Below are 16,947 nucleotides of genomic sequence, written 5' to 3' on the forward strand. Positions count from 1 at the left end.
AATAATAATAACTACCAGCTTTATTAAAGGGGAATGTCTTAAGCCTATACTCTTAAAGGGGCCATATGTAGTTTTTTAATGAAATCACTCATTATCACTTTTTTACTTTTGTCAATGAACTGTAACCTCACATAGAAATAAACCATACCTGTTTCCTCTGTTGCTTGAAACAGCCACTTTTCTGCTTCTTATGTGAAGGCACCGGGTCGGGATGTAGCTGCATGCACACTCTACACTCGACTACAGCAACAACACTGCAGCTAACGAAATGCAGTGCACTAACATCACAAAATGACTGGCTCCCAGCACAACACAAACTCAATGTAAGGATAAAAACCATCAACAAAGTTTTATGCGCTGGAACCCATCAGGCCAAATGAGTATCACATCAATGTTGGGTGAAAACACAATCAATATTAGAAAGGCTTTAGTCAGGGAGAGACCTCCGTTTTGTTTTGGAACCAACAAAACCGACACAAAGTTGACTTTCATCCTGTTGGACAGGTAAACTAACATTACTGCAAATCATGGGAAATACTGTATATTGTGCTTTAGTTGGCTCAAGTTAGAAAAGGTTAGCTCGCTGGCTAAAACGGTTAAACGGTATCGTGGTGCAAAATACCATGTTACTATCCTGTGTGCCACCGGTATTATGTCAAAGTGTTGATTTCGGCCTGCAAGAAACGATGTTACGGTACACAGCAAATTTGGAGCGATTTGTTTATACTAGCCTATAGTGATGAAATGCAGGGCCAGCCAGCAAACGTTAGCACGGATCCGCTGCTGTTTGCTTCCTTCTGTTGAAAGCATGTTGTGTCAAGCTATCTCCCTGTTATCCCTGTATGAAAGGTAATATTACAGAGCTAGAAAGGGTGCCTCTGAGACGTGAACGTTGGGAGTAACAGAGGTTTTATAGGTGAGCAGAAGGATTTTAAATTCTATTCTGGATTTTTCAGGGAGCCAGTGCAGAGAAGCAAAGATGGGAGAATATGATCTCCTTTCCTAGTTGTTGTTGTTTAAGTAGGCAACTGTTTGCTAATATAAATTCATAAGGAGGTGGTACATCAGGCCGGTGTTTGTTTTGTAGTCTTTGTGTGTAGATTTGATGGGTACAATTATCACTAACTCAATCGTGCTGTTTTCCTGTAAAAACTAGTGGTTCATGCATGAAAACAGAGAAATGCTTCACCTGCAAGGCAGTTATGAAAAGCTGAGCCAACAGCTGCTCACTAAAGTAACAATAAACTGTAACATCCTCTCATTGGACAAAAAAGAAGTGGTAGCAGTAAAGTATAAAAGATTGATGGCCCAGGTCATGCAAATCAGTGTTTTTGTGAGACAGTTTTATTTCTGTGAGTGTCCTCTGGGCATCTTCACCTCCACCCCCGCCTTAGTAAGCCTCTCCCCACAGTGTCTTAGTTTTCAAATACACATAACCTTAACCTTGTACTTTGTGGTGGGTCCCACAGCGGTGGGAAGCTGTTTTTTTTTTTGTTTAAGTGCGCACTGTTATTTTTAAATTTTATACATTTGTACTAAGTGGGGAATGGTGCTGATTAAAAGCAACTTCAAACCCATGCTTGGCTAGTCCCTAATTTTCTTGTTGTTTGCTTGCTGTTTATACAACTGTTGTCGTGAAGCCCAGAACAGAAGCCCCTCGTTACCAGCTGTGTGTCTACTTCCACCAAGAGGAAGTGTCAGTTGGAGGTTACGACACCAGGGTTAAACATATGCTATTTCACTTTTGTTTTATTTATTACATTTGAAGATTTCGATCCCATCTCTTTTCCCCAGCTGGCAGGGTGAATTACATAATATACAAAACAGCCGAGTACCTGTGACCTCGCTCGCATGAAGAGTTGCTTAGCTTCCCTGAACGACGTCAATTCCAGTGGAAACATCCACACATCAAAGACTGCAAAAAAAAAAAAGAAAAAAGTAGATTGACTCTTCAATAAATGAGCCGCGGTGGACAAAGGTGGGTTTTGTGTGATGAAAATGGTCCATAAAGGCCCATTGAGGAGCAGAGGCGGGAAATAAATGTGAGCTGATTGAAGAAGGCGTGTTGTGACGGGACGGAGGATGTGTTTGGAACAGGAGCTCAGCTGTGAAATGAAGTGTTTGCCATCCCAAGAGACCTGTGACAGGAGACACAGTTATGAAACATCTGTGTGTAAATATGTGTGTTTCTGTGTGAGCACCAGATGTTTCTCTGTGTCCCAAATGGTTCCATTTTGTCCAAACAGCTCTTAAAATACTGATAGACTTGATTGATGATATTCTTTAGAGTATGTTTCTTGTTTGAACACACACTCACCACCTTCAGCAGTCAACAGTAGAAACCAATCTCAAGCAATCCTTCCTAAACTGATAAACACTTAAACATACCCTCTCGAGCTTTTTTACATTAAGTGTTTCTGAACACATTCTGCATCTAATAAACATGTTGAATGCTTTTTCTCCATCGTGAAACATTTGAAAAACCCATTTTTTAAAAATAATTTGGAGCCAGCATTGTTTGTGCGTACATGTTGGCTAGCTGATAGTCTTCTTCTTCCTCACCTTTATTGGTGCATTGCTACATTTCATGGTATGTTACTGACATAAGCTGTTGATCAGTCGAATAGATTGAAAAGGAATTTGTGTAGCCATGGGAAAATTAAACATAACATAACAATATATAGTTGTAATTAAATTGTGTTCTTGTCAAACACCTAATATTGTGAAAATGATTTGAAATTGAAGTAAATATTAATTAAATATCCTAACATACCAGCTTTGACATAATGCTGTGATTATGACCACCCAGAGTTTCACTACATCATTACTATCATCAGCTCATATCGTTCTCCTTGCTTTTAAAAAAATGAGAGGAGTAACATTCTCTCTGCAAGCAAGAGCCAGCAAGAAGGGATCTTTTTTGAGAATACATATACTGCATGGACTTACGCAGACAGATTGCTGCCTGATATAACTTCACGTCTTAGTCCCATTCCTGCTGGCCACATTTCACCACAGACCAAACAGTACAATGTCTCAGTAGGATCCCTCCATTCACAAGAATCAGTAGCAGGAAATCAAGTGCTTTCCAACTGTTTTATTAGCCATGTGAGAGTATCTGTCATCCTCCTCCTGCTGCTCTGTGATGAGAAATAAGAGCTGTTGAGGCGAACGGCTGCCCTCCATCATCTTGGAGGGCTTCAGCCAAACTATACACTCCAGAACAGAAATCTGGCAAATACGGCAACACTGGTGGGAAATTAATGACATTCCCAAACCTAAGTGGCTGCATTTTACTGATTGAAATGGATACAATTGGCCTGCTCCTTCACTCAATCCTTGGATAAATAAAATATTGTTTTACATTTAACAATTAAATGCTGTATGGTGTCCTATCATAAAGATGGATTAATGCGGAATACATTTTTGTATTGGTGTCCAAACAAGATATGTCTATATGACAGTATTTAATACCACAGTACAACAACCATCTGACCAGGTCTCTGTAATGAGGAGACAAGGAGAGGAAGAAGACCATGGCCACGGTTGAGGTCAATAGGTTGAGGCATGCATAGGGCGAGCACATGGAGCACGACTTTCTTTGCGGGAAGGAAAAACATTTGACAGACACAACTTGGGGATGAAGATGGATCACACCAGGAATAGCACAGACATTGTTCCAAAAGGCCAAAACGCTCAAAAGACTATTTATCTTATATACTTAAAACAGTTTAGTGTTACATTTTTGCAATTACGGAACTTTCCTAAGCAGCTGGATGAATGTCTTATTATCACAACAACAAAATGTATTTGAATGTTTTTAGTCATGCGTGGCTCTGTGGATAGCAATGTCGGTCTGTCTGTTGGTTAACTGACCCCTTTGGCCCAGACTAGAGATGCACCCTTAAGGGATTTCGATAATGGTAACTGATAATTATGAGTTTCTTGTAAGAGACACCTATTCGATAAGCAGTTATGAGAATCTTATGAATGCAAAAATGTTAAGTGGAAAATATATATTTTCAGATTAACATGTTTATTTTTCTAATGCAACACCAATGTTTACATTGCGTACATTCACTTCAAACTTGTTTGTAATAACATTAATCTATTCATTCAAAATGTGCACTTATTAAAGCCAGATCTTTTCTCCTTCTTGACAAGCACATATAGGCTAAAAACTCAATTAGACTAACTTTGCATACAGTTGGACTGATTAATGGTTCAATGAAGCTATTGGAATTATTTAGAAAGCAGACCTTTTACAATAAACTGTCCAACAACCCTGTGGCATTATTCATCCTCCCTCTGCTTCTGATATCAAGGGTAACAAATTTTCAGACACAAAACTAATTAGGCACAACCGTTACCCCAATTAGCGTTTGTTTCTAGCTTCAAAGCAATTTGTTATAACCAGAACAAGCTCTGTATGGCTGTGTAAAATATACCGGCAAGTTTACGGTCTGCTTGTTCAGTTGTTTGATGAATCACCCGTACCCTCTCTCTTCTACATGGATTTTGTTGCACTTATGGACACATGTAGAGTTGCCGTCGACTCGAGTAAAATACAAGCAAAAGTTCATGTTCATTTTATTTGAGAAGGGACAATGCACATTCATTAACATGAGCCAACAATGAGCACTTGGATCCATTGTGTAAATGTACCAGATTTAGCCATACAGGCTAATTTTCATCTGCAGTCCCTGGCAGGTTGATTGTATTAAAAAACATACATGAGCACATAAGCACAGGCAAATAGTAAAACAATGACAAAACCATACCCCAGATTATGACAGCTGATTTGATTGTCCATTAACCACTGTTTTATAGATGGAGTAGAGAGATGCAATGTTCCTTAGTTGTGTGGGTACAGTGTTGCAGGTAGGTGCTCTTCAATAGGGTAAGTCCGTTTCTGCTGTGGCCCCTCTGCTCTGCTGCCTGCAGAGGGGAGTGAGGCAGATAGGCAAACATCCCTTTCAGAGCTGAGTTTTCAATGGAATCCTGGTCGGCAGCCAAACCCCCACATTATCAGCAAAAATGTCTGTATCGGAACAATATAGATAATAATATAATTTAATAATCATTGAATTTTCTTGCTGTATAAATAGGTTTAGTAAGTTTCTTGCCACTATATTTAACCTAATAATATATTGGCCACCAATTTAGCATGCCTTTCTAGTCCAGACTGAAATATCTCAACAAATATTGGATGGATTGCCATGATACTTGATACAGATATTCATGGTCCCTAATTTGTCCAATACCTTGGTTTATGACCAAATACCTACAAAAGGAATGATATCAGCTGTATTTTGTGTTTAGTACCAATTAGCAACTGTCAGCACACTAAACCTAGATAATGAACATGATTAACATTGCACCTGCTTAGCATGTGCATGCTATTGATAGCATTTAGCTTATATTAGCGGTGCCTAAGTACAGCCCAGCAGAGCTGCTAGCAACTAGTTAAAATGTCAGCAATGAAGTCTGCGTGAGTAGTGATGCCCAAAATAAAAGTTTCTGTAAACTAAAGAGACTACTGGTTGCTGCATTTTTAACAATTTTGTTTCCTAAATTAAAACTACCCCTTTCTATAATCCCTATTGCATTGTTTTTTGTCAAACAAAGGATGTAGCTACTTGTTCTCAGCACCAGAAAAACAGTGACCTCCTTCTGTTTTGCGAAACATTTGTGCTGTTAACAATTGTTAGCAATGGTACAACAGATAAAGGAAAATAAGCCCATCACAGTATCAATTGGTTAATTAATTTGACATGTTGTTCTCATATTTATACCATTCATCCCCAAGAACAAATGTGGAAGAAAACAAGCTACACAGATTGGCAGTACAAAGACTGAACTTCAACCAAACCACAAAATTAACTTATTTTGAAAATCTGTGCATACCTTTATTGATACAAACACAAAGACAAGTAGAGAGTTTGTCTTAAAGGCTAGGTGCATCGCTACAGTCCTGTAATTATCAGTACACATATTACATTTTTCTCAACAAGTTGTCAAGATGAACAGACCTTCTGAATTACATTGCTATGCTACATTCTGCTGTCTTTCAATATCTTATCATAGTTGCCCGTTTGCCAAAATGTTTAGCTATCATTGCCCACACTTAATAAATTCCACAACTGCTAAGCAAAGACTCCTTTGTTTTCTCATCTTTTGTTGGAACAAAAATATCCACCATCCAAGTCATTTCTGTCTTGCATGGATTAACCACTGCACAGTATGACTCATCATCTTTGCAGCAGTAATGAAAAACACTCACCATGGAAGCAAGCAATCAGAAAAGTCATCAAATTTGAAATTCTTTTGGCAGTTGTTTTTATGTGGTAAAGACTTGGATGGATAGGTGTTTCAGCTGTGAGGATGTGCTACCTGAACTGCTGCGCTTGTTCGGGTGCATAGTGGCAAATTGATTTTATGAAAACTGCACAAGATGCAGCAAAATCTACCCCTAAAAACCATGAAAGACAGCGCAGACTCTTAGCTTTCCTGCTCACGCTATCTGCTTGTCTCACATTTACAGTGATTAAAAGCACTTAGCTCTTACAACCTCCCATGATTCTATTCCCACTGCTCCAACACACAACACAAATATTTCTAGCCACATCAGAATTATTTTCACTGCCATACTTGCAGCTCTTTCATCTTCATTTCAACAACGGCTCATCAAAGACTGCAAACAGAACATACTGGCTGAGGTTTGAGGTTTGCATGCAGCACAAAATGTGATTCATAGTGTGAAAAACAAAAACACAAGATAATTAAAACATTTTCCCCAAATAAACATCTGTTAACCAGACAAGTGTTTTGCGAGTTTCACTTAATCCACAGTGAAGTAGCTTGAAAAGATTATTGGGAGGTCAAAGTGCTGGAGGTTTATTGCGCAACAGTCTCTTTTGCCTAAATGGCATCTCTAGCGGCTTAATAAAGTTTAAGGAATGGTTTTTGTGTGTTGAAGTAAATAGGCCGGAGAGGAGAGCAGTCCAGCAAGTAAACCAGCTGGTAGAACATTTCAATAAACCACCTGTAACTTTATTGAACTATAAATGTATTTATAGTCCTTCATTTCACAGCAAAAGGCACTTTACTAAGGGACTTGCCTCTGCTGCTACTGTAGAAGAAATCCGTGGCATCTTATAAAAGCCTTTTACGCCAACCAGTGTGCTCTTATATAATTGTCCCACAGTGAAAATGACCTCGTCCACAGCTAGCCACACATTAGCCTCACATGCCCTGTTGTTGGTATGACGTTCAGACTGTAGACGTGGGGTTAAGTTAGTCTAGATCATATCTCCCAATGAAGCCTCGGAAGCACAGAGGAGCAGCATATTTCAGTGGCAGGCAGGCGCAGATAAAGCTAATAACACCAGGCATCGAAGAAATCACAGCAGCCCCCCGATTAGGCTGCAGACGAGGAAATGTGATGGAATGTGTGCTTTTCAACACTCCCAGTGTGATTCCATCAAAACCAAAACAGCTACCAGCATTGGAGCCATTACTGAGCAGCCTTCACTCTCTCTTGTTCTCTGCTTCAAAGTTCACAGCATAATTTAAAAAAGAAAAAAAATCTGATGATTTAATTTAGATCAGAGGATAATGGAGTCTGTAAAAGAAGGAATGATAAGACTTTCAAGAATCCTCACGAACACCATTGGAGAGGTGCTGGGAGGAATACCGGCAGCTGCTTAAAATACCTTTTGTTAAAAATCAAATTTTTAAAAAAGTTTAAAAAAACAAGAAGCTTTAAATCTGTTGTATTGCAGCTGGTCTTGCCCCCACTGCCATGCCAAGTTCAAGTTACTGATTTTATTGTATATTTGAGCAATACAGATTAAAAGGAGAATGTAACAGAAAACTACAGAATGACATATATTGAGTTTATGATATATCTGGTTAAATCATAAAACATGTCGTGGCAGTCACTGAGGCCAGCTCCAGTTTCAGGTGTGTTCAGACAAATTTCCTTTGAGCAAAAAGCCACATGATAAATAACTTTCCTGTTTTTTAGCTGTTAGATAATGAAGAATCACATATTAAACATGTGTAATGTCAATTTCAATAATGTAATAAATGTGCAGTTTGGCAGAAACAGTAGTCATTAGAGCACACTATGCAGAATGGAAGGTATAAAATGTCTTCCACTCTGGCTCCAAACAAAAAAAAATGTTTCTGTTGATGTCCATAAACTGTCTGTCAAAAAACCACAGCCCTGTCACAATTTTGCCTGAAGGAAACTTTATGAATTCTTCAGAAAGATTATCCAGGATAGCAACTTGAGCTGCAGCTACAGTGATGGCTGTAAAGCATTACACCCACTCGTCCCTCACCAAACATCAAGGGGTCTGTGAAGGTCTACTCCACCTTCTACCAAAGTACAGTTACGTTTGTCCTTTATGTTACAGAATTTTTTGGCAAGAGTGTGCTGCATTTACAGTTTTCTGCAATTGAGACATGCAACCAAAATGCACTTCTAAATGAATGAATGTTGTCAATAATAACTGATGGGAATAATACTCTCAAATTTCATCTATCCTAAATAAAAATTTAACATCAATTGCTCTCCCTCCACATACATCTCACACTTGCCTTTAATAGCAAAAATCTAAAATAGCAAAGGGTTCCAGTCTCACTCTGTATGAGCCAGTTCTTCTTGTACTGAGTCTCCAAAAGGTCACCTTTGATTTTATGTGAGTTTTCCACTGGTCTTTCTTCATGTACAGTATGTACCCACAAAAATGTGTTACGTAAATTCTGTCTTATACACTGGCAGAAGATTCCTTATAGTAAGCCTCTCTCTGTGAGTTAATTGGCTCATTTATTTTTCACTCTCAGAGTTTCCATAGGAATTGCAGTCATGAGTGTCATATAATTAGCTTTATTATCGCACCATTAGGCATCACAGAATAAGGCTAGTAGGAAGGTGTTGTTGGCCCTTCAGCAATGATTTTCATGGTCTTGTGTGGATGACTCGAAGAAACAGAACCCAACAATAACTTTCTACAGCCAAGGAATGCGAGTGATTGAGAAAATAGATAAAAGCCACTGTCACTTTTAATGAATGACTTGCGTTATATCATCCTGCTGGAGTAACCATAATCCCCAAACTACAGCTTCAAATGAGACCTACTACGCTTGCATAATTTTTGGCCTGTTTTGATCTTAAAGCGGCAGTTACGCCATCTTTTTATCATTAAATCCCTTCTTCCATATTTGTCGACACGCTACAAGTAATTTCCAGACCGGGCTGCAAATTGCCTAAATCATGATGTTGGAGAATTGTGTTGTACATTCATTCATAATATAACCAGGCCCTTAGTTATTGAAAGCCTCTCCATAAGAATCATTAATTTTCCTCCATCTATAATGAAATGATCCAATTCCAGGTTTAACAACTTAGCCAAATCATCCACTAAACACAGTGTGTTTCATTTAATCCTCTGCCAATAATTAAAATTGTTCACTGCTGTATAAACCAGGTGATTTAAACAAAGGTATAGCGTGTCCACACACTACTGTATGCATACTCTAGCACATTTGATAATAATCTCACTCAATAAACAAACTGTTTAGTAAAAAAAAAAGTTAATTCATCTGTGGTCAGAAGGTGATTATTATGTAATCTATCACAGTGTGTAAATATTACATAACGAGGAATGGGTTGAGGTTTAGTGGACACACTTCTGAGATTAACCAGATGCCGTCTCATTTAGTTTTGGGTAAACACTGGATTCATTAAGTATCGAGGAGGTTCCACATATCCTACCCACAGGGGTGGTGTATGTATGTGTGTGTGGTTTATCTCCACAGAGCACCAAAGAGATCTCTCATATCTACCAACTGAGTGAACTTTGTAGAGTGGCTTTCTGTGATTATCTCGCCATGTTGTAGCTTGGAATCAACCGTTGCCTCTCCTGTATCGTATCCAGTACAAACAAGATTCTATAGATTTATAATATAAATGCCGCTTCTTCCCTTTCATCATAAAACCCCAAATAATCCTACTAGTTTGAGATAAAACCCTCATATTTGCAGGTGAGACTAAGTGATGGCGACAGGTCAGAGCTACTGAATCAGGCTGTGTTTTGTTTTTCTGACAAAAAATCTGTCCTGATTTCCAGTTAGTGTTATACTTTTACTCTGCTAACATTTTCTTGTTGATATGCTGATTCAGATTAAGAGCCCTTAATTGACCATATCAGTTCAAACAGTTTCATGCTGTTTTTAAAGAGTCAGTCAAATTCACTGTAAATAGCACAGTAGACAATGAAACGTGATGAATGTTGGTCTGTGCATGATGGCGAAGTTGCATAACTGCTGAATAAATTGTTGCCTCTGTATTGCTTTTTTAAGGAGGTAATATCACCCCAGCATTTCCCAGGTTGTTACCCAGCGGCCCTCTGGTGCACGTGCAGGGCAGGCAGCCCATGAAGTCAGCTGATGGTGATGGGTAACACATGGAGAAACAGACTCTGAGCAGGGAAATGCTGTGTGTTGTTAGTCATGGATGTATTACAAGAACTGGATACCGAACGCAAAGGTGGCACCCAGTCACTGAAATGCAAATTGTCAGAAAAAACATTTTCTTTCTTCTGGGGTTACTTCTTAATTGTGCACCCCACTACATAAGCATATTACTGTTTCCCCCACTGACCCTGTCCATTGACTTTACATTGAGATGACATCATCCAAATACAAATAGCTCTTTTAGGCTCCTACAGAAATATAACTGTCATGGTTTAAACATAAGACAAAAAACAAAGAGTTGTAACTTACCTTGTTTTCAGTTCGAGGTGTTTTACCGTTTTACAGACATCTCTTATAATGGTGGTCTATGGGGAAAAGTGGCCACTGGGACAAGTTGGCATCAAGGCTAAGCGCGCAGTATCCAGCTATCTTAGTACGTCCATGGTGGTAGTAGGCCTACAGTAGTACAATAAACGAGTGGGACAATCTGCAAGAAGGCCTCTTGGAGCTAGAGGGGTTGATATTGTTTTTGAACTGATGCATGTCAAGTCTTGGCTTGACTTTCTAACATCAGTTTTATGGTAAGGTACATGTTATTTGTTTATTATATGACTAATAATTATCATTGTATGTTATGATTTTTACAGTTGTATCTCTTTGATCCCATTGTTATGTTGCAACGTACATTGACAAGAGCAGCACAGAAACCAGCAGGACTGAAAAGTGAACCCAAACGCGGAAATGCCTTAAACCTGCATTCTTTCTAATGGCCAGGAGGGGGAGACTCCACTGGTTGCAAAAGAAGTCTAATTGCATTAGACTTAATGGCAAATGGCCCTACTTTCCACTTAATTTATTACCTGAGGAAACACTTTCCTAATGTGTTTATGATCTCAATCGTTAGTTTCAACTCCTCTTCAAAACAACATGGTCCCAGGTCCCATTAATTGAAAAATATGCGATGAAGGAGGGTATTCTTGTGGATGGGGCTACCTTGTGATTGATGAGTGGCTACCATTGCGACCTGTTAAACAGGATAGAGACGACAGTATCCACTGCACTGTGTACATTTGACCAGCGCTGTTGAAAAAGCTTATTATGAGTCGGCTGATAATTTTTCCCGAACATACATTTGATAGTTTTAAGCACGTTTTTTGCTAGCCAAAATTAGCATCCTGGTTAATATCACAGAAAGTTAAATACAGATGCACCTTGCTAAACAAGCTAGCTAGCGCTACCCTCTTGTCCAAATATCATCATGTCCGATATCTGTTTCCAAAAAACCCAATGGCGACGGCCAAAATGCCAAACTTGAGGCTTTAAAATGTTAGTCAACAAACCAATGGGTGACGTCACGATAACTATGTCCACTTCTTTTATACAGTCTATGAATAAGATGTAGCAATGCCAGTCTACTTCCTGGTAAATCCCGCAGTTGCTTCTAGGTTGATCCTTAGTCTGGCTCAAAGCCACATTCAAACTAGAAGCTTTCTATTCTTTTTCCTTTGGGCAGAAATCTACCGAGCTTCCCTTAGTTCTGTTTTCTGCCCTTTTCAAAGTTATATCTCTGTAAAGCTTCTTGCTCCAAGACAGGCTCACATATAAGTGACTTTCCCTCCCACAGAGACGCCCTGTGCTTTGGGGTCTTGGGTTTGTTGAGTTTGTTGGAAGTGATGTTCAGTAATGGTGTGTCCGTCCATTTTTGTGTTGTTGTGAGAAGTCACTCTTGACGTTTCTTCAGCTGAAATGCTGCTTTCCAAATATTTGTATGTCAGTGTGTTTTCAAGCATTTGAGATTAGATACACTGAGATCTGCTACTCATGTGCACAGTTTTTCCTGCCTTTTATGCCAAGATGTTACACAATTGCTTTCTCGCAGAGACTGACACGCTTTAAGGGCTAAAAATATTCCATTAAAACAGCCGGGAATCTGCATTATGCACATTCACCTGCAGTAAGACTACATGCACTGCACTGGGTAAATTTAAACACTGATTTAAAGCAAAACAGAGGGCAATCTTTGCTTATGTTTCAGCTTGCTGTGTTTTCCATGGCCTGCTGTGATAAGCCACTGGGTTTCAGGGAATGTGTGCTCTGGACCCAGAAAGCTGAGAGCAGTGAGACCATTATTAAACCTCCAGTGCAGCCAAAAGGCAAATTAATTTGCCATCCAGAAGACTCGGCGGCTCAATCAATCCAGAAGCATGTCTAAAGCAAACCAATCTGGGACAATCTGATGTCTCATCCTTTATGTATTTAAAGTAGATCTTGTGTTTCAGTATTCATTACACAAGAGTGTGATCTGGTACTACCATTTTGTGCTCAAATTCAAAAGGCAGCTGTTTTACTTATAAGGAGCAAAAACTTAAAAGAGTACCAGGAGAATTACTCACTCTGAAAACAACTCAGGAGTGTGGCACCAAATTACAAGCTAGCTAATTAGCATCAGCTAGATAATGAGGAGTAACAAATGCAACATTATTGAAAAACAAGCAGGACAAAAAACTGTATGCCTATTCTGAAACAGATAATGTGGTTACAAAATATCCTCCTTAGGAGAAAAATAGTAGTGTGTTATGATCAATTCCAAGAGATTTCTATATATAGAACCTTTTAAGAAGAAGAAAATATCAGCTTTATTTATCCAAGAAGGAAAATTACAGTGTCAGAGCAGGATTGCAAGATAAGATGCATAGTACTGATGAGTAAATTATTGCGATAGTTTACCATTTTGGGAAATACGCTTATTTTTCTTTGGAGAATTATATGAGATAATCGATAATGGTAAATAAGAGAAGAGTGCTATCAATCTTCGCATCTAACTTATTATCTAATCATCACCACATCTAAGAAAGAAAATCAGCTTTTTTCCAAAAAAGTTTAATTATTTGTTAATAATAAAGATCACAATATACATTAAACGCATCTACTATACACAAAATTATGCTAGAAAAAATAAAAATAAAAAGCACTCATAACTATGTAATAATAATAATAATAATCTTTATTTGTAGAGCACTTTTCAAAAACAAGTTACAAAGTGCTTTAACAAGTGTAAAGACAATAATACCCAAGAGACAATAATATAAAAACAATACAAGATAAAAGCATGAAAACATTGAAAAGACTAAATTACACGTTTAAGATAAATATAAAATTAGTTAAATACAATAAAATAAAAGTGATAAAATAAAGTCAAATAAGATCGGGAAAGGCTATAAAAGTATGTTTTAAGAAGGGACTTAAAAGAGTTCACTGACTCAGCTGACCTGATTTCCTCGGGCAGGCTGTTCCAGAGCCTCGGGGCCCTGACAGCAAACGCTCTGTCCCCTTTAGTTTTCAGTCGAGACTCTGGAACAGACAACAGACCTCTGCCCGAGGATCTCAAGGTACGTGCTGGTGTGTATGGGACTAAAAGTTCAGAAATATAACAAGGCGAGAGGCCATGAAGAGCTTTAAAAGTGATCAATAGAATTTTAAAGTCAATTCTAAAACATACTGGGAGCCAGTGTAATGAAGCTAAAATAGGAGTAATGTGGTCATATTTCTTTGTTCTGGTTAAAAGCCTGGCAGCTGAGTTCTGGATAGTCTGGAATCGATCAATAGATTTTTGGGTTGAAAAGGTGAAAAGGCTGTAAAAAGTTAAAAAGACGGTTAAAATCTGATTTTGTCAGCTCAGACTGCTGAAGAGCTGTGTCATTTGTTCCCACATGGACTATCACTCTTGTGATGGAGGACGGGAGTGATGGCATTAGGTCCTGGAGTTTTTTTAAAATGTCTGCCGTGGTGGCACCGGGGAAGCAGTGAGTGTTAGCGTTAAAGAAACGGAGGTTTCTGGTTATGGAGTCACCAATTATTAGTGTGGTTGGGGAGAAAAGAGGACGAGCAGAAGCCGGTTGTGGGGTTCCAGAGCAGGACTGAGCAGAATCTGCTTCAACACTGCGTGCGGACTGAGGATGGAGTGTGTGAGCTGCCGAGTGTTGTGTTGGAGTAGCAGTAACAGACCTGAGAGAAGGGCTACCCGACGGTGCAGGGTAGAGACGGCCCCCGGAGCGTCTGAGCACAGCCTCCTTCAGGATCCTACGTTGGGAAGCAGAGGTTTTTGACCGGGATGACAGCCGCCGATCAGGCCCAGCGGCAGACGCAGCGCGGGAGATGTAGCCGGTGAAGGAGATGCAACAGTGTCGGCAGGCACTGTCCGCCGAAAGAGATCCGTATCAGGGAGACTCAAAGCCCCAGGTGCATCCGCTGGTTGGACCGGAGTGTCGTCAGACAGGGCTGCATAGCGGTTGGAAAGGCCGATGTGCAGAGGAGAGGCAGCCCCATCCGAGCCTCTCTTGCAGCCACGGACCACCACTTCAGCCCAGGTTCACTGATGCTTTGGAGTCGAGCAGGAGGAAAGCCTGGGAAGGGTAGAGAGGTCCCATAGCACGGTGTCCTGGATGTTAGCGGTTGCGCTAAGAGAAACAATCTGTTTGGCTTGTACTGAAGCCACATCCATAAAGCCAGTCAGCAGGGAATCTTTCTCTTTGAGTTCCTCTGAAAGTCGTCGGATGTCTTCCATAAGGAAGCAAACAGCAAATTCTGATTGGTTGGCCTGAAATGCCTACAGTTTGGAGCAGATAACAAGTATTTACAGTACAAAACAGGTGCATGCATATTTAAAACAAAGTCCCATCATGGGCAAGTTGAAAAAAAATTCTAAATGCTTTTCCACTGATTATCCAACTTAGGCGGATAATCAGTGGAAAAGCATTTAGAAATGTTTTTCAGCTTGCCCTGTTTCACTCCTCTGGTTAGGCAAATAAATAGAGATGAAACTTTGAAGCCGAAACTGTTTGAAACTATGTGATTGGCTGCTACTGATTTCTTCCTTCATGACTTGAAACTTTAAGGTCAGTATGTGTTGGGTTGAAACCGAAATCCAATTATCATAAACTCTACAATCACGGCTCATTGTGAGTTATCCAACACAAATCAACAGACTTCCTCTGGGCTGGCACAGAAGCTAAAACAAAATCACATATCATATGAAGGTGCCATTTTCTTCATTCTCTCTTTATATTTTATGACTGATGAGAGCAGTGCAGTTTTTTAAGGCATGATGACGGCTGCAGTGTGCCAGGGTAATGAGATGCTAGGCGGTCCACACCCTCTGTTGTCCCATGAGTGCTCATTAGTGATCATTCTCCAGTGGCAGTCTGGGTTTATTGTAGAACATTTGATAATATAACTACACTGGATGTTTTAATGAAACAAAGCACTGAGCCAAAGAGTGACACGATACAAGGAGTGGCCAGAGTGACTTTGTTCTCTTGTTGGCTGTAAAACAGATGAATGGGGGCTTGTTAGCACAGCTTGCCCTCTGTCAGTCTGCACATGTACAGTTACATGTGAACACAGATATACACATATTTCTTTTGTGTGGGAAAGTTTTTTTTAATCACTGCTCTTATAAACTCTCCTTGTTTGTCACTCATTCGTGTTTTCTTTTAGTCTTAACTTTGTTTGTCTGGGAAAATATTGTTTAAAGTGTAGGTTTAGATTAGGAAGAGAAGGCACTCACTGACTCACAAGTACAGTCATAAAATGTGTGTGTGTTGTGTGCTTTCTACGTGTGTTTATGTGTGTGATCTCCTCAAACTGAGCACCAGGGGGGCAGTCCAACTCGGCCATTGACAGAAGAAGAGCGGGCCTCCAAATATTGAAAAAGTGTTACATCAGACTTCCTCAGGGTCAGACCTCACAAAACCCCAGTGCTCCTTTTAAAAATCTTAAAATAGCCCACGACTGCATTCCTGTCTCACTCTTGAGACGCGTACGCCAGACCGAACAGCGTTTTGACTGTGTGTATTGGCAAAAAAGGCACTATATCCATATCAGTGCTATGTGCATATCAAATGTGGGTGTACAAGTTAACATTAGCGGTTACTCATTAACCGTTTCAATAGAAATGTAAGTAGGCCCAATTATTATTCACTGAATAGTTGGTTAGAATAAACATACAGATAAAGCTGCATGGTGCATTTGTTAACATTTTCTCAGTCGTGTTATTCCTGTGTACCTGCCTACCTGCCTGCTGGTCTGTACCTGCCTGTAAGCTCATTTATGCTGCAATAAATCATTGAACTCCACCATTTGGGTCAAATCCCCATTCCATTGCATTACATTACATTACATTTACTCATTTGGCAGATTCTTTTATCCAAAGCGACTTACAATTGAGAAACAACATACAAGCATCAACAAAGCATCAGCACAAGATCTACAACTGACAATATATAACAGTAAGAGCTGCAATAAATACTAGTAAGAGCTAATAGCACATGTCGCATCAATGGGGTAAATACCTAGGGAAAGAAGTAAGAGTTAACAAAAAAGTGCTATCAATACAAGATAATTGTGAGGGGATAGAAGAAGAAGAGCACAGGACGTGCATGTTAGAGGTTAGGAGTTAGAGGA

This window comes from Micropterus salmoides, unplaced genomic scaffold (genome assembly GCF_014851395.1).
Source record: "Micropterus salmoides isolate LMB-PRFRI ecotype aquatic unplaced genomic scaffold, ASM1485139v1 Ms_hic_scaffold_18, whole genome shotgun sequence".
In the NCBI taxonomy this organism is placed as follows: Eukaryota; Metazoa; Chordata; class Actinopteri; order Centrarchiformes; family Centrarchidae; genus Micropterus; species Micropterus salmoides.